General features: G+C 41.8%; 1 pseudogene; it reads right to left on the bottom strand.

Annotated features, from left to right (window-relative positions):
- Positions 1-19,611: 19,611 nt before the first annotated feature.
- On the bottom strand, positions 19,612-21,929 carry LOC147579615 (disintegrin and metalloproteinase domain-containing protein 21-like; annotated as a pseudogene).
- Positions 21,930-22,738: the final 809 nt, after the last annotated feature.

Here is a 22,738-nt window from a genome sequence, read left to right as displayed (position 1 = left end):
CATTTCCTTCCTTGGGTTAGGGCAACTTTCAGCTACAATTTGCACAAATAAACCTTCTGTCCCTTTTTCCCTCTCTTCTTTTGGGACTTCTCTGAAAGGAATTTTACTACACTGTACAGAGTGGCTGAGTTCTCTAAGTCTACATCCATAACCCAAGAAGTTAGTTTACCCTCTCTTTTCTGATTCCTTATTTTCCATAATTTTATCTTCTATATCACTTAGTCATTCCTCTGCTGCTTCCACCCATTATTATGTGCAGTAAGCATCATGTCTCTTTCATAGCATTTTTAAATTTCACCGTTGACCAGGTTTTATTTCTTTTATCTCTGTGGTATGCATATCCTTGATGTCTTCTATGCCATTCTCAAGCCCATCCATTATCCTTACCATTGTTGTTTTAAGTTCTGTTTTAGGCCTATTCCTTATATCTGTTTTGATTAGATCCCTGGATATGATCCTTTCTTGTTCTCTCTTTGGGGATGGATTCCTCCATATTCTCATATTGTCTAGGTCTCTGTCTTCTTCTGTGTTTTAGAAAACCTGTTATGTTTTCAGCTTCTGAGAGTTATGGCTACATTAAGAAGAGTTCATATGCTGTTCGGAGACTGGCGCTTCAGGAAGGGTTTGTGGTGAGTGCTGTGTGCACTGTGTTCTTGCGTTTGGTGTCTTGGGAAGTGGGCATCACCCAATCCATTAAGGTTATGAATAGAATAAAAATAAAAGTGAAGCAAATTCTCTCATTTTTACTTCTTATGTGCCTGCTTGAGCTGTAACATTGGCTTCCTCTTGCCGTTGGAGTGAAAGTTAAACCGTCAGGTCCCCACATTCTCAGACTTGACACTAGTTTGGAATCAGATGAGAATTACACCATTGACTTTACTGGGTATCCAGCATGTGATAGTATATCATGGGACTTCTCAGTCTATTTAGTCATGTAAGCCAATGTGCTATGTGTTCTGTTCCTCAGGATTATCCTGACTAATACACGTAGATGCTTTTTCTCTTGTACTTTCAAGTATTTGAAGAAAACTGTAACACATTATAAACTTCTGAGAAGCAAAGTGACATGAATGAAGTGTCATGCTGTTTGACTGGGACAAGAGCAGGGTGAGGATAATGAGGAGCTATGGGATCCTGTGGTCCTAGATGCAAAGTGAGCGCACCTGGGACTCCTGTAATTGTTCCGTTGATGTGCATCAGGATACGTGTAAACCATTGCTATTTAGTACAAGGGTAAGCAATTGTAAGAGACTCTATCTCTTGTTCATGTAATTATAGTTTTCCTGGTAAAACAAACTTTGTAAACCAGACCCAAGTAGGTAAGCACAGAATCATGTGTCCAGAGAGGCTTCCTGGGGGAAAATGCTGTATGGAGAGGAAGCCCCAGGCCATGGCACAAAACCTTCCAGCAACCCCTACCTGCACCTGCTCCTGGGAACACAAACAGAATGGTGCATAGTGTGCACCCCCTGGTAGTCCTGATCTTCTTGTACAGGGCGGTTTGTGTCTGGGCTCACACTGACAACCCCTCACTGTGTCCTTGCACAGTAATACATGGCCGTGTCTGCAGATCTCAGACTGCTTAGCTCCATGTTGGCTGTGTTTGTGGATGTGTCTGCCGTCAGAGTGAGTCTGCCCTGGAACTTCTGTGCATAGCTTGTAGCACCATCTTCAGGGTCAATGCTTCCCATCCACTCAAACCCTTGTGCAGGAGCCTGTTGCACCCAGTGCATATAGTAATCAGTGAAGCTGTATCCAGATACTTTGCAGAAGATCTTCACTGATGCCCCAGGCGTCCTCACTTCAGCCCCAGACTGCACCAGCAATACCTGGGAGTGCACACCTGTAGAGAAGGGAGAAGAGTGGATGAAATCAATGTTGACTGGTCCTGGTCCTCTCCTGTGTCCAGGGACTTGGCTGACCCTTACCTGTCGCCACTGCCACCAGGTAGAGGATTCTCCAGCTCCAGTCCATTGTGAGGGGATGTGTCTCAGGGTCTCCGGTAGAGGATGGCATTTTCCGGTGATGGTCTCAGGGCACAGACACACCCGTACTTAACCTAGTGCTCTTAGGACTATTTGCATAGTCATGAGACAGAGTATTTCATACACAGGACCAGAACCATCTGCAGACGGTGCCAGAGACCGTGTACATTGGGACTCAGACAGCACCAGTCAAATCCTTGTTTGAGGACATGGGTCCTTGGCCAGGTTCCTGAACTGTGTGCAGACTGAGCTCCTGCCACTGAGTGATAAGACCTTACAGAAAATTCTCCCCCTTGTGGACCAGTATTGAATGAGGCAGAGACCACCTGAACCTGTTGTTGGCTCTGATATCTGAACGTCTTATTCCTGGATAAGCGTGTCTCCAAACTGCTGCACAAAATGGGGTAATAAATGCATCCTGGCTTCCGTCTCTTAGATGAAGATATCTAAAAGCCCTGGACTAGCAGCGTCTTCAAGTGTCTTCTCACTGCCTGAGTTCATTAAATGCTCTGATGGAACAGGATATTTAAACACCCTTTAGCATTCCTCATCCTACTCATATTTTAGATTGCTTTCTGGAAAAGGAAACACTGGCTTCTGACAGGAAAGCCTTCCTCACCCGTTGTGGACCTACTCACCTCGGGTAGCAGCCTGGTGTTGGGTAGTACTGAAAGGCCCCTGCAGTCTGCAGTCTAGGCCTGGTCCTGCAGGGAGGTTCCTGTCAAGACTCAGGACATTTATTCCAGTGTCTCTACTCCAGCATTACATGGTGGAGGGGAGCAGAATATGCCACCCCAAATATGCCACTGGAATGAATCTTGCTTGAGAAACAGCCAGTGCAGAGATGCACTGACCATCCTTTGTTCCCTAAACAGAATATAAATCTCCTATGTGAAATACACCCTTTTTGTACCAGGAGGAGAGAACTGTCCTTAGCACCAGAAAAAGGAATTTAGGCCCCAGAATGCTGTGCAGAGAAACCTTAGTTCTTCACTATTGTAGTAACACTAAGCACATTGAAGCTCTCAGTTTTTCCCCATTGAGGATGATATTAGTGTTGGGTAATTCATATATGGCTTTTATGATCTCGAGGTATGCTCCTTCTATCCCTACTTTCTTGAGGGTTTTTATCAAGAAAGGATGCCATATTTTGTCGAATGCTTTCTCTGCATCTATGGAGAGGATCATGTGGTTCTTGTCCTTTCTTTTATTGATGTGATGAATCACGTTGTTTTGCAGATATTGAACCAGCCCTGCATCCCAGGTATAAATCCCACTTGGTCGTGGTGAATAATTTTTTTAATGTATTGTAGGATCTGGTAGGCTAATATCTTGTTGAGGATTTTTGCATTCATGTTCATCAGGGAAATTGGTCTATAGTTCTCCTTTTTAGTGTGGTCTCTGTCTGCTTTTGGAATCAAGGTAATTCTAGCTTCAGAAAGAGTCTGGAAGTTTTCCTTCCATTTCTATATTTTGGAACAGCTTCAAGACAATAGGTGTTAACTCTCCCTTAAATTTTGGTAGAATCCCCTGGAAAGCCATCTGGCCCTAGACTCTTGTTTTTGACAGATTTTTGATTACTAATACTATTTCCTACTGGTTATGGGTCCGTTCAAATTTTTATATTTCTTCCTGTTTCAGTTTGAAGTGTATATGTTTCTAGGAATTTGCCCATTTCTTCCAGATTACCCATTTTATTGGCATATAATTGCTCATAATATTCTCTTATTATTGTTTTTATTTCTGTTGTGTTGGTTGTGATCTTTCCTCTGTCATTCTTGATTTTACTTATTTGCATCCTTTCCTTTTTCTTTTTGATCAAACTGCCTAGTGGTTTATCAATTTTGTTCATTCTTTCAAAGAACCTGCTTCCGGTTTCATTGATTTTGTCTACTGTTTTTTGGGTTTCGATAGCATTAATTTCTTTTGTAATCTTTATTATTTCCTGTCTTCTGCTGGTTTTGGGTTCTATTTGCTGTTCTTTTTCCAGCTCCTTAAGGTGTAAGGTTAGGTTGTGTAACTGAGATCTTTCTTCCTTCTTTAGGAGGCCTGGAATGCTATATACTTTCATCTTATGACCACCTTTGCTGCCTCCCAGAGGTTTTGGGTTGTAGTGTTATCATTTTAATTGACTTCCATATACTTTTTAACTTCCTGTTAACTGCTTGTTTAGCCCATTCATTCTTTAGTAGGATGTTCTTTAGTCTCCAAGTATTTTTTACCTTTCGAAATTTTTTCTTGTGGTTGATTTTGAGTTTCCCAGCATTGTGGTCTGAAAATATGCACAGTATGATCTCAATCTTTTTGTACTTACTTAGGGCTGATTAGTGTCCCAGTATATGGTCTATTCTGGAGAACGTTCCATGTGCGCTGAAGAAGAATGCATATTCTGATGCTTTAGGATGACATATTCTGAATATATATGTTAAGTCCATCTGGTCCAGTGTGTCATTCAAAGCAATTCTTTCCTTGTCGATTTTTTGTTGAGATGATCTGTCCATTGCTGTGAGTGGGGTGTTGAAGTCTCCTAATATTATGGTATTACCATCGGTGAGTTTCTTTATGGTTGTGATTAATTGATTTATATATTTGTGTGCTCTGCCATTTGGCGCATAAATGTTTACAATTGTTAGGTATCTTCGTCTATAGACCCCTTGATCATGATATAATGCCCTTCTGCATCTCTTGATACAGTATTTTTAAGTCTAGATTGTCTGATATAAGTATGGCTACTCGGGCTTTCTTTTGTTGACCATTAGCATGATAGATGGTTCTCCATCCCCTTATGTTCAATCTGAAGGTGTCTTTAGGTCTAAAGTGGGTCTCTTGTGAATAGCATATAGATGGATCTTGTTTTCTTATCCATTCCGTTACCCTATGTCTTTTGATTGGGGCATTGAGTCCACTGAGGTTTAGAGTGAGTACTGAAAGATATGAGTTTATTGCCATGATGATGCTTGTAGAGCTGGAGTTTCTGATGGTGTTCTCTGGTCCTTTCTAATCTTTCTTGCTTTTGATACACACACACACACACACACACACACACACACACATATTTTTTCATCTTTTGTCCCCTCAGAGAGTCCCCGTTAAAATTTTTTGCAGGGCTGGTTTAGTGGTCAAAAACTCTTTTAATTTTTGTTTGTCTGGGAAACTTTTATCTCTCCTTCTATTTTGAATGACAGCCTTCTTGTATAAAGAATTCTTGTCTGCATACTTTTCTGATTCAGCACACTGAATAGACTCTGCCACTCCTTTCTGGCCTGCCAAGAATCTGTGGATAGGTCTGCTGCAAACCTGATCTGTCTTCCCTTGTATGTTAGGGACTTTTTTTTTCCTTGCTGCTTTCATGATTCCCTCCTTGCCTGAGTATTTTGTGAATTTGACTATGGTATGCCTTGTTGCTGGCCAGTTTTTGTTGAATCTAATGGGCGTCCTCTGTGCTTCCTGGATTTTGATGTCTGTGTATAAGCCCAGGTTAGTAAAGTTTTCCGCTATGATCGGCTCACATAACCTTCTACCCCTATTTCTCTTTCTTCCTCTTCTGGGACCCCTATGATTCTGATGTTCCTTTTTAATGAGTCACTGATTCCTCTAATTCTTAAATCATACTCTTTTGCCTTAATCTCCCTCTTTTTTTCTGCTTCATTATTTTCTATAAGTTTGTCCTCTATATCGCTGATTCTCTGTTCTGCCTCATCCATCCTTACCACAGCTGCATCCATCTGTGATTGCAGTTCAGGTATAGCAGTTTTAATTTCATTCTGGCTATTTTCTTTTTTTTTTACTTCTCTTATCTCTTCAGAAAGGGATTCTAATCTTTTTTTGACTCCAGCTAGTATTATTATTGTGATTCTAAATTCTGGTTCAGACATCTTGCTTGTACCTGTGTTGGTTAAATCCCTGGGTGTCGTTTCTTCGTGGTCTTTCTTTTGGGGTGAATTCCTTCGTTTGTCATTTTGAAGAGAGAAAAGGAATTAATGAAGTAGAAATATTGAAATAAAACAAATAAAATTTCAAAAATATTAAAATTAAAAATTAAACACAGAAACACACACACAAATCTAATAGTTAATGCGTGTGTTTTGTTTAGGTGTTGAAAGTGGTTTGACAGATTAGGGAAAAAAAGGGGGGCAAAGTAAATCATTTGAGAATTTGAAAAAATGCATACACTGATGTAGAGTAAAATGGGTAGATGGGAGTAAAATAGAATTTGAAAATAATATAGACAAAAGTAAAGTATACAGTAGAAAAAATTAAAAATATTTTTAATAAAAATTATGAATTTTTGTTCTGTATTTAAGAAAAAAGTAAAGAAATGAAAAAGAGAATAAAGATAAAGAAAAGAAAAAAGAAATAATTTGGTAATATGAAAAAGTGAATATACTGTAGTAGACTAAAATAAAATGATGGAAATAAAATGGAATTTGAAAAAATTTACATAAAACTAAAAAAACATAGTAATGACAATTAAATAAGATTATTTTGTAAATATGAAATTTATTGTCAAATAGGTTTGTATACAACACCCAATGCTCATCCCAACAAGTGTCCTCATCAATAGCCATCACCCACCCTACCCTCCCTCCCACCCCCCATCAACCCTCAGTTTATTCAGTTTTTAAGAGTCTGTGATGATTTGACTCCCTCACTCTCTAAATTTTTTTTTGTTCCCCTTACACATGGTCTTCTGTCAAGTTTCTCAGGATCCAAATAAGAGTGAAAACATACCTGTCTTTCTCCATATGATTAATTTCACTCAGCACAACACTCTCCAGATCCATCCACGTTGCTACAAAAGGCCACATTTCATTCTTTCTCAATGTCAGGTAGTATTCCATTTTGAATAGATACCACAATTTCTTTATCCATTCATTACTTGATGGACATTTAGACACTTTCCATAATTTAGCTATTGTTCAAAGTGCTGCTATAAACATTGGGGTACAAGTGCCCCTATGCATCAGCACTCCTGTATCCTTTGGGTAAATTCCTAGCAGTGCTATTGCTGGCTAATAGGGTAGACCTATTTTCAATTTTTTTAGGAACATCCACACTATTTTCCAGAATGGCTGCACCAGTTTGCATTCCCACCAACAGTGCAAGAGGGCTCCCGTTTCTCCACATCCTCTCCAGCATCTGTAGTCTCCTGATTTGTTCATTTTAGCCACTCTGACTGGCATGAGGTGGTATCTCAGTGTGGTTTTCATTTGTATTTCCGTGATGAGGTGCGATGTTGAGCATCTTCTCATGTGCCTGTTGGCCATCTGGATGTCTTGTTTAGAGAAGTGTCTATTCATGTCTTCTGCCCCTTTGTTCACTGCATTATTTGTTATCAGGTGTGGAGTTTGATGAGTTCTTTATAGATTTTGGATACTAGCCCTTTGTCTGATATGTCATTTGCAAATATCTTTTCCCATTCCGTTGGCTGCCTTTTAACTTGGCTGATTGTTTCCTTTGCAGAGCAGCTTTTTATCTTCATGAAGTCCCAATAGTTCATTTTTGTTCTTAATTCCCTTGCCTCTGGAGTTGTGTCAAGTAAGAATTTGCTGTGGCTGAGGTCAGAGAGGTTTTTTCCTGCTCTCTCCTCTAGGGTTTTGATGGTTTCCTGTCTCACATTCAGGTCCTTTATCTGTTTTGAGTTTATTTTTGTGAATGGTGTAAGAAAGTGGTCTAGATTAATTCTTCTGCATGTTGCTGTCCAGTTCCTCCAGCACCATTTGTTAAAGAGACTGTCTTTTTTCCATTGGATATTCTTTCCTGCTTTGTCAAAGATTAGTTGGCCATACATTTGTGGGTCCAATTCTGGAGTCTCTATTCTATTCCATTGTCTATGTGTCTGTTTTTGTGCCAATACCATGCTGTCTTGATGATGACAGCTTTGTAGTAGAGGCTAAAGTCTGGGATTGGGATGCCTCCCGCTTGGTCTTCTTCTTCAATAGTTGGCTATTCTGGGTCTTTTGTGGTTCCATACAAGTTTTAGGATTGCTTGCTCTAGCTTCGAGAAGAATGCTGGTGCAATTTCGATTGGGATTGCAATTTTGATTGTGTAGATTGATTTGGGTAGTATTGACATTTTAACAATATTTATTCTTCCAATTCATGAGCATGGAATGTTTCTCCATTTCTTTGCATCTTCTTCAGTTTCCTTCATAAGCTTTCTATAGTTTTCAGCATACAGATCTTTTACATCTTTGGTTAGGTTTATTCTTAGGTATTTTATGAATCTTGGTGCAATTGTGAATGGGATCAGTTTCTTTATTGGTCTTTCTGTTGCTTCACTGTTAGTGTATAAGAATGCAACTGATTTCTGTACATTGCTTTTGTATCTTGCGACTTTTCTGATTTCATGTATCAGTTCTAGCAGACTTTTGGTGAGTCTATTGGGTTTTCCATGTGTAGTATCATGTCATCTGCAATAAGTGAAAGCTGACTTCATCTTTGCCAGCTTTGATACCTTTGATTTCCTTTTGTTGTCTGGTTGCTGATGCTAGCACTTGCAACACTATGTTAAACAACAGCAGTGAAATATCTCAATTTTTCCCCATTGAGGATGATATTAGCTGTGGGCTTTTCATAAATGGCTTTAATGATGTTCAAGTCTGTTCCTTTTATCCCAAGTGTCTTGATGGTTTTACTGAGAAAGGAGGCTTAATTTTGTCAAATGCTTTCTCTGCATCGATTGACAAGATCATATGGTTCTTATCTTTTCTTTTATCAATGTGATGTATCACACTGATTGATTTGCGAATGTTGAACCAGGCCTGCAGCCCAGGAATGAATCCCGTTGATCATGGTGAATAATTCTTTTTATATGCTGTTGAATTCGATTTGTTAGTATCTTATTGAGAATATTTGCATCCATATTCATCAGGCATATTGGGCTGTAGTTGTGTTTGTTGCTGGGTCTCTGGTTTAGGAATCGAAGTATGCTGGCTTCATAGAATGAGTCTGGAAGTTTTCCTTCCCTTTCTATTTTTTTGGAACAGCTTGAGAACTAGAGGTATTATCTCTGCTTTAAATGTGAGGTAGAATTCCCCAGGGAATCCTGGTCCTGGACTCTTGTGTGTTGGGAGATTTTTAATGACTGATTCAATTTATTTACTGGTTATGGGTCTGTTCAAATTTTCTATTTCTTCCTGTTTGAGTTTTGGAAGTGCATGGGTGCTTAGGAATTTGTCCATTTCTTCCAAGTTGTCCAGTTTGTTGGCATTTAATTTTTCATAGTATTCCCTGATAATTGCTTGTATTTCTAAGGGTTTGGTTGTAACAATTCCATTTTCATTCATGATTTTATCTATTTGGGTCATCTCCCTTTTCTTTTTGAGAAGGCTGGCTAGAGGTTTATCAATTTTGTTTATTTTTTCAAAAAACCAACTCTTGGTTTCATTGATCTGCTCTTCAGTTTTTTAGATTCTATATTGTTTACTTCCACTCTGATCTTTATTATTTCTCTTCTTCTGCTGGGTTTAGTGTGTCTTTGCTGTTCTGCTTCTATATCCTTTATGTGTGCTGTTAGATTTTGTATTTGGGATTTTTCTTGTTTCTTGAGATAGGCTTGGATTACAATGTATTTTCCTGTCAGGACTGCCTTTGCTGCATCCCAAAGCATTTGGGTTGTTTTATTTTCTTTTTTTTTTTAATGTTTATTTATTTTTGAGAGAGACAGAGGCAGAATGCGAGTGGGTTAGGGGCAGAGAGAGAGGGAGGCACAGAATCTAAAGCAGGCTCCAGACTCTGAGCTGTCAGCACAGACCCGGACGTGGGGCTCGGACTCACAAGCTGGGAAATTGTGACCTGAGCCGAAGTTGGAATCTCAACCGACTGAGCCACCTAGGCCCCCCTGGAGTGTTGTATTTTCAATTTAATTTGTTTTCATATGTTTTTAAATTTCTCCTCTAACTGCCTGGGTGACCCATTCATTCTGCAGTAGGGTGTTCTTTAACCTCCATGCTTTTGGAAGTGTTCCAGACTTTTTCCTGTGGTTGATTTCAAGTTTCATAGCATTTTGGTTTGAAACTGTGCATGGTATGATCTGAGTTCTTTTGTACTTATGAAGGGTTGTTTTCTGACCCAGTATGTGATCTATCTTGGAGAATGTTCCATGTGCACTCAAGAAGAAAGTATATTCTGTTGCTTTGGGATGCAGAGTTCTAAATATATCTGTTAAGTCCATTTGACCCAATGTATCATTCAGGGCCCTTGTTTCTTTATTGATCCTGTGTCTAGATGATCTATCCATTGTTGTATGTGGGGTGTTAAAGTCCCCTGCAATGATCACATTCTTATCACTAAGTTTGCTTATGTTTGTAATTATTTTATATATTTGGGTGGTACCATATCCGGTGCATAGACATTTATACTTGTTAGCTCTTCCTGATGGATAGACCCTGTAATTATTATATAATTCCCTTCTTCACCTCTTGTTACAGCCTTTAATTGAAAGTCTAGTTTGTCTGATATACGTATGGCTACTCCAGCTTTCTTTTGACTTCCAGTAGCATGATAGCTATCCATCCCCTCACTTTCAATCTGAAGGTGTCCTCAGGTCTAAAATGAGTCTCTTGTAGACAGCAAATAGATGGGTCTTGTTTTTTTATCCATTCTGATACCCTGTATCTTTTGGTTGGAGCATTTAGTCCATTTACAGTCAGTCTTATCGAAAGTTATGGGTTTAGAGTCATTGGGATATCTGTAGGTTTCATGCTTGTAGTGATGTCTCTGGTACTTTGTGGTCCTTGCAACATTTCACCTCCAGAATCCCCCTTAGGATCTCTTGTAGGGCTGGTTTAGTGGTGATGAATTCCTTCCATTTTCGTTTGTTTGGGAAGACCTTTATCTTTCCTATTCTGAATGACGGACTTGCTGGACAAAGAATTCTTGGCTGCATTTTTCTGTTCATCACATTGAAGATTTCCTGCCATTCCTCTCTGGCCTGCCAAGGTTCAGTAGATAGGTCTACCACTACTCTTATGGATCTCACTTTGGAAGTTAGAGCATGTTTATTTCTAGCTGCTTTCAGAATTTTCTCTTTATCCTTGTATTTTGCCAGTGTCATTATGATATATCGTGCAGAAGATCGATTCAAGTTACATCTGAAGGGAGTTCTCTGTGCCTCTTGGATTTCAATGCCTTCTTCCTTCCCCAGATCAGGGAAGTTCTCAGCTATGATTTGTTCAAGTACACCTTCAGCCCCTTTCTCTCTCTCTTCCTCTTCTGGAATCCCTATGATACAGATATTGTTCCATTTGATTGCATCACTTAGTTCTCTAATTCTCCCCTCATACTCCTGAATTTTTTTTTTATCTCTCTTTTTCTCAGCTTCCTCTTTTTCCATAATTTTATCCTCTAATTCACCTATTCTCTCCCCTGCCTCTTCAGTCCATGCTACGGCCATCTCCATTTTATTTTACACCTCATTTATAGTATTTTTTAGCTCCTCATGACTATTTCTTAGTCCCTTGATCTCTGTAGTAATAGATTCTCTGCTTTCTTCTGTGCTTTTTTCAAGCCCAGTGATTACTTTGATGACTATTATTCTAAATTCTTCTTGTGTTATAGTGCTTAAATCGTTTTTGATCAATTCGTTAGGTGTCGTTACTTCCTGGAGTTTCTTTTGAGGCGAGTTCTTCCATTTCATCATTTTTGGTAGTCCCTGTGGAGGCTCCAAACTGCAGGACACTTCCCCTGTGCTGTCTGGTGTAACTTGTGCTGGTGAGCGGGGCTGCAGACAGACCCAATGTCTGCCCCCAGCCCACCGCGGGGGCCAGAGTCACACTGGTGTGTACCTTATCTTACCCTCTCCCAGGGGCAAGATTCTCTGTGGAGTGGTGTGGCCCCTGTCTGTGCTGCTTGCACACTTCCAGGCTTGGGGTGCTGCTTCGATAGGAACTGGCATATTAACCAGGGTGGATCTGCAAGGTGCACAGTGGCGGGATGGGTAGGCTTAGCTCGCTTTGCCATCAGTGGTCCCCTGTGGTAGGGGCCCTGAAGCACCAGGAGGGAGGCAGACCCGTCGGAAGGATGGATCCACAGAAGCACAGTGTTGGATGTTTGCGTGATGCAAGCAAGTTTGGTGACAGGAACTGGTTCCTTTTGGGATTTTGGCTGGGGGATGGGAGAGGGAGATGGCGCTGGCCACTGCCTTTGTTCCTGCCGAGCTGAGCTCTGTCTTCCGGGACTCATCAACTCTGCCTCCAGGTGTCCTCTTACTATCCCCGCTCTCTGAGAGCAGAGCTGTAGACTTTTAGCATCCCAGGTGTTAAACCCTTCTGGCTGTCAGAACTCACAGAGTCCGGCCCCTCCGCTTTTGCAAGCCAGACTTTGGGGGCTGTGCCTTCCCGGGCGGTCTCCCCCTCCACCACCCTGGCTCCCTCCCGACTGTCCGTATAGCATGCAGCACCTCTCTGCCCTTCCTACCGTTTTCCGTAGGCTTCTTGTGTGTGCTTGGCTCTGGAGAGTCCATTCTGCTAGTCTTCTGGAAGTTTTCTGGGTTATTTAGGCAGATGTGGGTGGAATCTGAGCGATCAGCATGATAAGGTGTTCTCCTAAGCCTCCATCTTCCCCTCTCTCCCCAAATAGGAATATTTTTAATAGAAATTGAAAGTAAAAATGAAGTTTTGTCTCTTGCCCCCCAAACTCAGGCTATCGGACAGCCAGCGAGGCATCTGAACGCCCTTGCTGTGGTTCAGATCCTTCTTGGGAAATACCACCTCAGAGGAGATGTAGCACCATGAGGGACGACCTTGAGAACCTTGGACAGGAGCCAGCACTGCCCAGAATGCAAACAGCAAGAGGGACGCACTTAGGGTGACCTGGCCCTCTGCCAGCCTCATGCCTGTGCTCAGGGACATCTGCCAGTGAGAATGGATAAATGGAGGATCCTCAGCAAAGCCAGATCTAGACCATCTGACAGAACAGAGGGCTGTGCTGGGCAGTCAGCACCTTACACCTGGGGGCCACCTGTGGGGTTAGGTAACAGTCACAGGGTGTGGCATTGGGTGACCCTGCACATCAGTTTAGCTGGGGCACATGTGGCAGATGCAGGCAGGCCCTGTCCAAGCATGCTCACATGGACATAGTAGGGACTTGGACCCAGAGACATGGCTCTATTCAACACATACCATCTTTCCTGTAGCTACTTGAATACAGAATATACAATTTTAACACCCTGAACTTCTCTACCACTTCCATGTCCTGTGGTACTGCCAGTTCACTTTCTGTGGATGACTACTTTTCCTCATTATGGAGACCACTGCTTCCTACTTCCTTGGGATGTGGAAGTAGACATCAATTTTACCTGTGTACGTGTTGAAAAACATTGCTTTGTAATTTTAAATGTCTTATTCTGGTTGGCTATTAGTTTGCAAGCCATTTGATCCTTTTGGTTGTTACTTTGAAGCTTCCTGTGAGTTTACTGAGGAAACATTTCCCAGTATTCTGTGTCATGATTGGTGAAGTACAAGGTTGTATTTTAGTATTTTCTTATGCCAGCTGGTGAGAACAGAAAGTACTGGTGACCATGTGTGAGTCCCAGGATTTTTCCCTCTAATCCTTTATTGTGATTCTTTCCTAGCTTCTGGCAGTCTCCTCCTATGCATGTGGGTTTCGCTCCCCAGCTGGAGACACAGAGGGGCTCTGCTGGTGCCCAACTTGAGAGGAAGAGTGAATGTCCCCACTAGTTTTAAAATGCCCGCCTTCCTTTTACACAAAAACCAGATAGGGATACCATAACACACCTAAAAACTACATGGGCAAAAATCTCCTTGACCTTGGCCTTGGAAATGATGTTTCGGATATGACTCCCAATGCACAGTCAATGAAGACAAAAATCAGTGAGTGAGAACACATCAAACTAAAAATCTTCTGCTTAGGAAAAGAAACATTCACCAAAGGAAAAGACATTTTACAGGGATGGAAAAAAATTGTAACACGTTTGATATGAGGTTCATATCCAAAATTTAAAAAAAGCTTATTTTGCTGAATATTATAACAAGCAACCCAATTTTTAAAAAACTGGGGAGTAGAGGACTTGAAAGGGCATGTTTCCAAAGTCCATGTACAAACGTCCAGCAAGTGCATTAAAAGGTGCTCAACATCACTCATCAGCAGAGACATGCAAATCAAAGCCACAATCCCATAACACTTCACACCTGTTATTATGGCTGTTACCATCAGACAAGAGATAACAAATGCTTGTGAGCATGTGGAAATAAGCAAACCTGGTACACTGTCCCTAGGAATGTAAACTGGTGAGGTTACTACTGATAGCAGTATGGAGAATTCTCAAAAAATTAGAAACAAAAGTATGGTTGTGCCCAGCGATCCCATTTCCGAGTGATATATACAGGGGATGAAGTCACTACATCAGAGATATGTGCACCCCATGTTCATTGCAGTATTATTCTCCATAGCTGAGACACTGAAAAGACCTAACTGCTCATCTAGGGATTAATAGATAAAGAAGATGTGAGATTAGATAGATAGATGGATGGATACAGAAATGATAGATAGATAGATAGATAGATAGATAGATAGATAGATAGATAGATGATAGATTTCATCCATATAAAAGTTAATCGTGCCATTTGTGACTACATGGATGAAGCTTGAAGACATTATGCTAAGTTAAATTAGTCAGGCAGAGAAAGACACACTCTGTATGATCACACTTAAATGTGGAGTCTAGAAACATCAAATTCACAGAAACAGAGTGTGCAATGGTGGGCTCCAGGGACTGAGGGGCAGGGAAAATGGGGGGGGGGCATTGCTCAGTGTGTCCAAACTTCCAGTTAGAAGATAGACAAAAAGCTTCCATGGGTCTAATGTATAGTAAGATGACAATAATTAATATACATATTGTATATTGAAAGTTGCTTTATGTTCTTACCATAATTAGCTGAAGAATGTACTGACTTTAACTTGGTAAACATTTCGCATTATATACATGTATCAAGGCATCACATTGTACACCTTGAACTTACATAATGTTATATGTCGATTATATCTCAATAAATCTGGGGCCAACAAAAAAGGTATTCCTAGAAGACATTCCTATACACATTTGGCTAGTAATAATTTATGCATGGACATGACTGCAAATCATACAATATGTGATATTAACCCTAAAGATGTTTATGCACAGAGAAGATTTCATACAAGTGTGCATGTGTCTGTGTTGGTGGGAATAATTTCATGTGATTCTGTACACTCATAGAAACAACAGCCATAACAACAGGTGTTAGGACACTGGTGCTAAGTAGAGATTGTGGCATTTTTGAAGAAAATTAAAAGCATTATGCCAGGGGATAGATCATGAGCAATTTGGGATGTAAAACAAAAAACAAAACAAAACAAAACAAAACAAAACAAGAATGGTGAACACTTTTCCTCATTGTGATTGGAACATAACATAAGATCTGTGTTTTCTTTCTACATCTCACAGCTTTTGTACTCCATTTCCCATATGAACGGCTTCCTTTGTGCTTAGTTGATATTTTGCAGTGACACATTTTCATTTGCTTCTTTGTTCCTTTTGTGCACATTCTTTAGATAGATCCTTTGGGTTTACCATGCCCTTACACAAAAGACTCTAAAGCCGTAACAGTCTATTGTCAACTGATATCTACTTAAATTCAATCCCATGGACAAGTACACTTTAACGGCTCCACACCACTCCCCACTCTACTAATGTCCCAGGTCACATCTGTCTGTATTGTGTACCCATGAACATTGATTTATAGTCACACTTGATGCTTTTGTCTTTTGAATCTCACAAAAGAATTGGAAGTGTAGTAGAGGGGTAATGTCAGCCTCATAGCAGCCTAAGAGGTCCCTGTGTTATCTCTCACACCCATCCAAAGCTTGGCATCCATCCACAAACAAATGTGCGTTTTTGGGCCCTGTGGGATCCAGCTCCATATGCCAATGGACCCCTGAAGAGTCTTCCCTACACATGCATAGGTGAACATACTGGAGTGTGGCTATGGACTCTACAGTGACCCCTGAACCTGCTCCACCTTTCTTGTCTGTGGTCTCCGAGGTTCTGGGAAGCAGTCTCAGTTGATCACACAGGGACTGGAGTCTTTGTGGAAGTCCACCTTTCCAAAGAAAGTGAAAACTCTAAATGATATCTTCATTCCCCCCACCCTTGTGCATTGTAGCATTATTTACAAGAACCAAAACACCCTATGTGTCCGCAGACAGAAGAATGGGTAAAAAGAAGTGTGGCCTGTATGTACAGTGGAATTCTATGATTCGTCCATAAGAAAGAATGAAAACTTGCCCTTTGTGACAACATGGGTGGATCCTGAGGACATCAGGATAAGTGAAGTCAGACATGTGGGAAATCAAATAGGTATGTCCTGGTGTAGGACATTACAGGGAACACATCGCAAAGCAGAACACTGCTTTCTGGCTTTGCTGAAAACAGCAGGCAATGCTTTGCTTGTGTGGTTAATGTGTATCTAGGAGTCACTAACTTCCCTTATCTCGTTAACGTATATCTAGGGAGCACTCATCACCCTTATCTAGTTAATATAGACCTAGGGGGCACTCGCTTTGCTTATCGATTTAATGTAAATCTAGGGGACACTCAGTTCCCTTATGTAGTTAACGTAATTCTAGTGGGAACACTAAAGTTCACTTATTTAGTTAATATTGATCTAGTGCAACTAGTTAATATAAATCTAGGGGGCACAGCACTGATTTTGTTGAAATAAATTTAGGGGAACTCACTGTGATTATCTAGTTAATGTAAATCTAGTGGGCACTCAGTTCCCTTATGTAGTTAATGTAAATCTAGGGATCATTCACTTATCCAGTAAATTTTTATGTAGTGGGCACTCATTTAACTCACCTAGTTAATGTGAATTTCTGGGGCACTAGTTTCACTTATCTAGTTAATGTAAATCTAGGGGGCACTCATTTCCTTGTCTTGTTAATGAAAATCTATGGGACACATTAGGTAAGCACACTTTGCTTATCTAATTAATGTATATCTAGGGCGCATTCAATTTGCTTATCTAGTTAATGTCAGCATAGCGGGAACTCACTTTAATTATCCAGTTAATTTATGTTTAGTGGGCACTCACTTTGCCTATCTAGTAAATGCAAATCTCAGGGGCAAGCTACACTTCCCATATCTAGTTAATGTCAATCTAGGGGACACACTCACTGTGCTTATGTAGTGAATGTAAATCTAGGGGGCAAGCTACACTTCACCTAGATAGTTAATGTAAATCTAGGGAAACCTCACTTTGCTTATCCAGTATATGTATATCTATGGGCACGCTCTTCCTTATCTAGTTAATATAATTCTAGGGGCACTCACCTCACTTACCTCCTTCATGTATATGTAGGGGGCACTCACTTCCATTATGGAGTTTATATATATGTAGGTGGCCCTCACTTCACTTTTGTAGTTAATACAAATCTAGGGGGCAGGTTAGACTTTGCTTATCTAGTTATGTAAATCTAGGGGTCACTAACTTCACTTAACTAGTTATTCATCTAGGGGGCACTCACTTTGCTTCTCTTGTTAACATAAATCTAGAGGTCAGTCACTTTGCCAGTCTAGTTAATGTGTATCTAGGGGGCACTCAGTTTATGGAGTTAATGTATATGTAGGAGGCAAGCTACACTTCACTTACCTAAGTAATATAAATCTAAGGGGCACTCACCTTGCTTATCCAGTTAATGTAAATTTAGGGGACACTCACTTAGCTTATCTAGTTAATGTAAATCTAGGGGGCACGCTACCCTTTACTTATTTAGTCAATATAAATCTAATGGGCACCTGCTTAGCTTATCTGATTTGTGTACATCTGAGGGGGCACTCACTTTATCTAGTTAGTAAATCTAGGGGGCACACTACAGTTCACTTATCTAGTTAATATTACTCTAGGGAGCACTCACTTTGCTTAGCTCATTAATGTAAGTTTAGGGGGCCCTCATTTCTCTGATCTAGTTAATGTGTATCTAGGGGGACCTCTGTGCACACACAATGAACTTTGGTTTCTTTCCCCTGTTCATCCAGGTCATGTGAACTTAGTTCTTGGTCCACAAGAACATTTGGTGGAGAATTTCTCCCTCCCCTTCACCTTTCTAGGCTCTAGGTTCAGCCGCATTCTGCCTGTCAGCTCCGACCCAGCACTATACTTGAAGCCCACATCGCTGTGTGCTGGTGTGTAGACTCCCATCAATTAGCGGGTGTGGCCTGTGGGTGCTAGATCCTCCACAGGACCCATTCTTACTTGATCCTGAAGGTAAACTCACGTTTCCAGCACGTGTATGGTGTTAACTGAATAGGTCTGCATCTGTAACACGTGTGTCCAAACAGACAGAAGGGCTGATGTTACTCCACAGTTCACTTAGCATCCTTCCGTAGTTTACTGAGCAGATGGCTGGGGCACCTGTTTGTCCCTCCTTCCCAAACATTCCTGGACACATTCTTGCTGGGAACATGTAGTGTGGCTGCACGGGAATTTCAGGAGGTGCTGGGAAAGTATGATTACCTGTTTGCCCTGGAACGTGGAGAATATGTGTACACATGGCAGTCTAATACTTTGAGTAACCATGTGTCTTTGAGACAAAGTGCATGCATGGGGACACATTGGTACGACTTACAAGACTATCTGCACCAACAAAAGGATTCTAGGTATGAACTGAAGTGAAAATCCTGTTATGTGCTTCATGTGTTTTACATCTATTGGTGAATTATGGGATAAATTCTTATTCCAAAGTAATTTCTGAAACAGTTACTATTTAGTTCTGAAAATTTCCTAATCAATTACTATTAAAAAGTTGTGTATTTGTAATTCAGAAGAAAATAAACAGACTTTAATATCACTATTATGATTTAAAATATATTCTAGACAACTGTAAAAGTAGTAAAACATATTTAGAAAAAGGGTCCCTAACTTTCCACAGGCTCAACTCTGCAGGATTTCTAGAAGGTTCTTGGGAGAACCAAAGTGGAAATCCTAGGCAGACCCTCGTCTACGGATGAACTCACTGAAAAATAGAGAAAAGAAGGAGAAGAGGGGTTCATATTCATCGGGCTCCCTCGGAATGCCAAGACATCCATAGGCACTTGTGCCTACCTTTCTGATTGATTTCACTGGAGGCTACGTTCAGCCTCATAGTCTCAGTCTCCCACATTCGGAAATTTGCTCTCCAGGAAGGCACAGCTTGCACTGGCTGGGATCGAATCCATGTCCCTTTCCCTGACAGCCCACAGACACCCCAGTGTGGGACAGGCAGTATGGGTGGGTGGTAGTCCTCCATCACCCTGAGCCCATATTGGGACCAGGAAATGAGAGGTCACCTGAAGAATGAGACAAAGCTCAGTGTGCAAGAGCACAGTTTTGGAGAAAATTCATGCATTTGTCCCTAAAGGACCTTGTGGCAACTTCTCTTATTTCTGGAACCAGAAACCTCAGCCCAAGACACAGCTGCTGACTCAGGTCTTCTGCACAGAGTCTTAGGCACTGTTGGGCTCTTACAGGCTTACAAAAATACATAGAGGCCACAAGCATGCAGTTTTCAAGTTTTATTTCAGAGTTCTGCTGAGTGACGCATTAGAGACCTGGTGTCAGGTCCATGATGTGCCTGTGGACCCCTGTGTCTCCCGCAGACCCCTGGAAACGTGGATGTTAGCTGTGCCACCTCATTACTGTATTTTCACAGATGAGCCACGTGGACTGTCTATAGTTGTTTAGGGGTCTGGAGGCTGAATTATGCATTGTCTTGATCAACAGTCTCTTCCATAACTTTCTGTCTGTTGATAGTTCTGACATTTCCGGCAACACCAAAGAGGAATGCAGCAATTAAGACATAGATTCTAGCAAAGATCACTCTGAGATATACCACGGATTTACAACTTTGCCTGACTGACCGCATTCTTCTTGGAGGGGGTCCACTGTCTGTGCTCCCACCAGTGCCTCGTTCAGTGCACCGTGGAGGATCCCAGCCTACGTGGCAATGGCAGTTCCTGTTATTGTTGCATATCCCTCTGTGACTGCATTTCTCCGGGACCTGTCATAGTTCAGCTGAGCCACAGTGCCATTGCAGTTGGTATCCTGACAGAACTTTCCAGGAGCACAGGGGGTACCGGTTCTCACATGACCAGTATCGGTTGTTCCTGTGCTACGATGCGAATCCAGCCCAAAACACCAGAACCCTGAGATCTCAGACTGGTGAAATCCAACATGCTCTTGCAGCTGAGGGAGATGGGTGATGTTACTACACTGCAGCCTTCCACACTGCATGTCTGTGGGGGAACAGGGTTTAGATTTGAATACCCCTGGGTCTCTTCTGCAGTGTCCATATCGGCTGCCTTTTTGATTTATGGTATAGCAGACATTTTCACCCTTCACAGCATTTCTGCCAAAGATTTCTTGGCAGTGCATAGTGCGGTCAGTGCAGTTTCCATGATAGCAGCAGCCCTCATCAGTGCACGCGGTTCCATCTTGCATATGGAAGTCATCAGGGTACGCCGAGGACACCCCATGGCAGGACTCTGGAAGATCACGTATATTTTGGATTGGTTTGCAGGGTGTCCAAGCAGCGGAGTTGGTGCAGTCTGTATAGCTCCTGCCTGTATTACATTTGCCCCCAGGGGTTCAGATACAATCACGCATACAGCCTAGATTGCTGTAGCACTGCTTGAAGGAGCCGCAGTCACACTGCTTTCCTGGATCCACTATGTAGTTTCCATAATGATAGTGGGTCAGGCTTTCATTTAAATGCACCATTTCAGTGTTGAACATGCACTCGCCTGTTCCACAATTCATTATGTGCTGCGTATGAATGAAGGAACAGTTCCTTAAAGCTTCCATTATACCAGTTAGTTGGGTTCTAAGGCAGCTGGACCTTTTTTGGCAAGCACATTCATTAGTGTTAATGCAGAAGCCACAATTTCTTGCCATCTGATGTGTTGCTATGACAGACAAGAGTAAACAATGTCTGCCTAAATAACTCAGAATGATGGCATATAACCCATTGGTGGATGGCATAGAGAATATACAACTGGAGTGCAATGAACCTCATGGGGCCCATCTCAAATCACATTAAGTGTGAAGTGTTTTAAGAAATCGAAAATACTTTGACTCATACTACTGAAGAGAAAAAAGGACTCCGATGCAACACATAATTGCCCGTGTGAGCCTGATGTCTCTCACTATAAATGACCATGAAACCAATAACTTACATCTCTACCATTAAATATTGACTCAGTTAAGCTAACTAGCCTTATTAGGAATTGGACACCTTTTTCCACGTGGTTAACACACTATACATTGTTTTGAAACTGAGAGCAAGTCCTTTGAAAATTCCGTGATGGTATGAATAGAACTTACTAGAGATCCTTGGGGCTGCACTGGCATTTCCTTGAGGAACAGGGGGTCCCCTGTCCTCCTTATATCCTAGGTTATAAGTGGTCCCATTGCACAGATGTCTGCGACTCTCTGAGAAACAAAGTGTTCAAACCATTGGAAATCACCCAGGGGTCTCATTTCATAGGCAAGTTAATCCAACTTCATGACATCTTCAAGGCTGCCATAGCCTGTGTCAATTGTGACCATGGAAAAAGGAATCTCCTCCAGGTCGCTGAGGTAGTAACAGTCTGGAGGCATGAAGGGGTAGTCCATCTGCAAGGCTCCCTGAGCATCCTGAGTCATCATCAGCAGAGTCTGGACCAAAAGAGTTTATTTTGCCGCATGTGCATAACATGTCTCTTGCCCCAAAACGCAGGCTATAGGACAGATAGCCAGGCATCTGAATTCCCTTGCTGTGGTTCGGCTCCTTCTTGGGAATTACCACCTGAGAGGAGGTGTAGCACCATGAGGGATGCCCTTGAGAACCCTGCACAGGAGCCAGCACTGCCCAGAGTTCAAACAGCAAGAGGGGTGCCCTCAGGGTGACCTGGCCCTCTGCCAGCCTCATGCCCCTGCTCAGGGACATCTGCCAGTGAGAATGGATAAATGGAGGATACTCAGCAAAGCCAGGTCTAGACCATCAGACAGAACAGAGGGCTGTGCCAGGTGGCCAGCACCCTGCACCTGGGGGCCACCTGTGGGGTTTGGCAACAGTCCCAGGGTGTGGCATTGGGTGACCCTGCACATCAGTTCAGCTGGGGTAGATGTGGGAGGGGCAGGTGAGCCATGGTCAAGAGTGGTCACATGGACATGGGTAGGGATTTGGACCCAGAGGCATGGCTCTAGTCAATACCTTCAATCTTTCCTCCCGCTACTTGCATATGGGCTATACAGTTATAACACCCTGAACTTCTCTACCAGTTCCATGTCCTGTGGTACTGCTGGGTCACTTTCTTTGGATAACTATTGTGCCTGATTACAGAGACCACTGCTTTTGCTTCCTTGTGATGTGGAGGTAAACATTGTCAATTTTACCTTTATGGGTGATGCAAAAAATCGCTTTGTAGTTTTATGTGTCTTATTCTCCTTGCGTATTAGTTTGCAAGCCATTTGATCCTTTTGGTTTTTGCTTTGAAGGTTCCTCTGAGTTCACTGAGCAAAACATTTCTCAGTATTCTGAGTAATGATTGGTGAACTACAGGGTTGTATTTTAGTATTTTCTTATGCCAGCTGGGGAGAACAGAAAGTACTGCTGACCATGTGTGAGTCCCAGGGGTTTTCTCCTCTAATCCCTTATGGTGGTTCTTTCCTGGCCTCTGGCAGTCTCCTCCCATGTATGTTTGGTTCCCTCTTCAGCTGGAGATGCAGGGAAGTTGA

Source organism: Puma concolor, chromosome B3 (genome assembly GCF_028749965.1).
Source record: "Puma concolor isolate L17-30 chromosome B3, mPumCon1.1.hap2, whole genome shotgun sequence".
Classification (NCBI taxonomy): Eukaryota; Metazoa; Chordata; class Mammalia; order Carnivora; family Felidae; genus Puma; species Puma concolor.
Note: the sequence above shows the minus strand (reverse complement) of the source record. Positions and strands in the feature narration are given on the sequence as shown.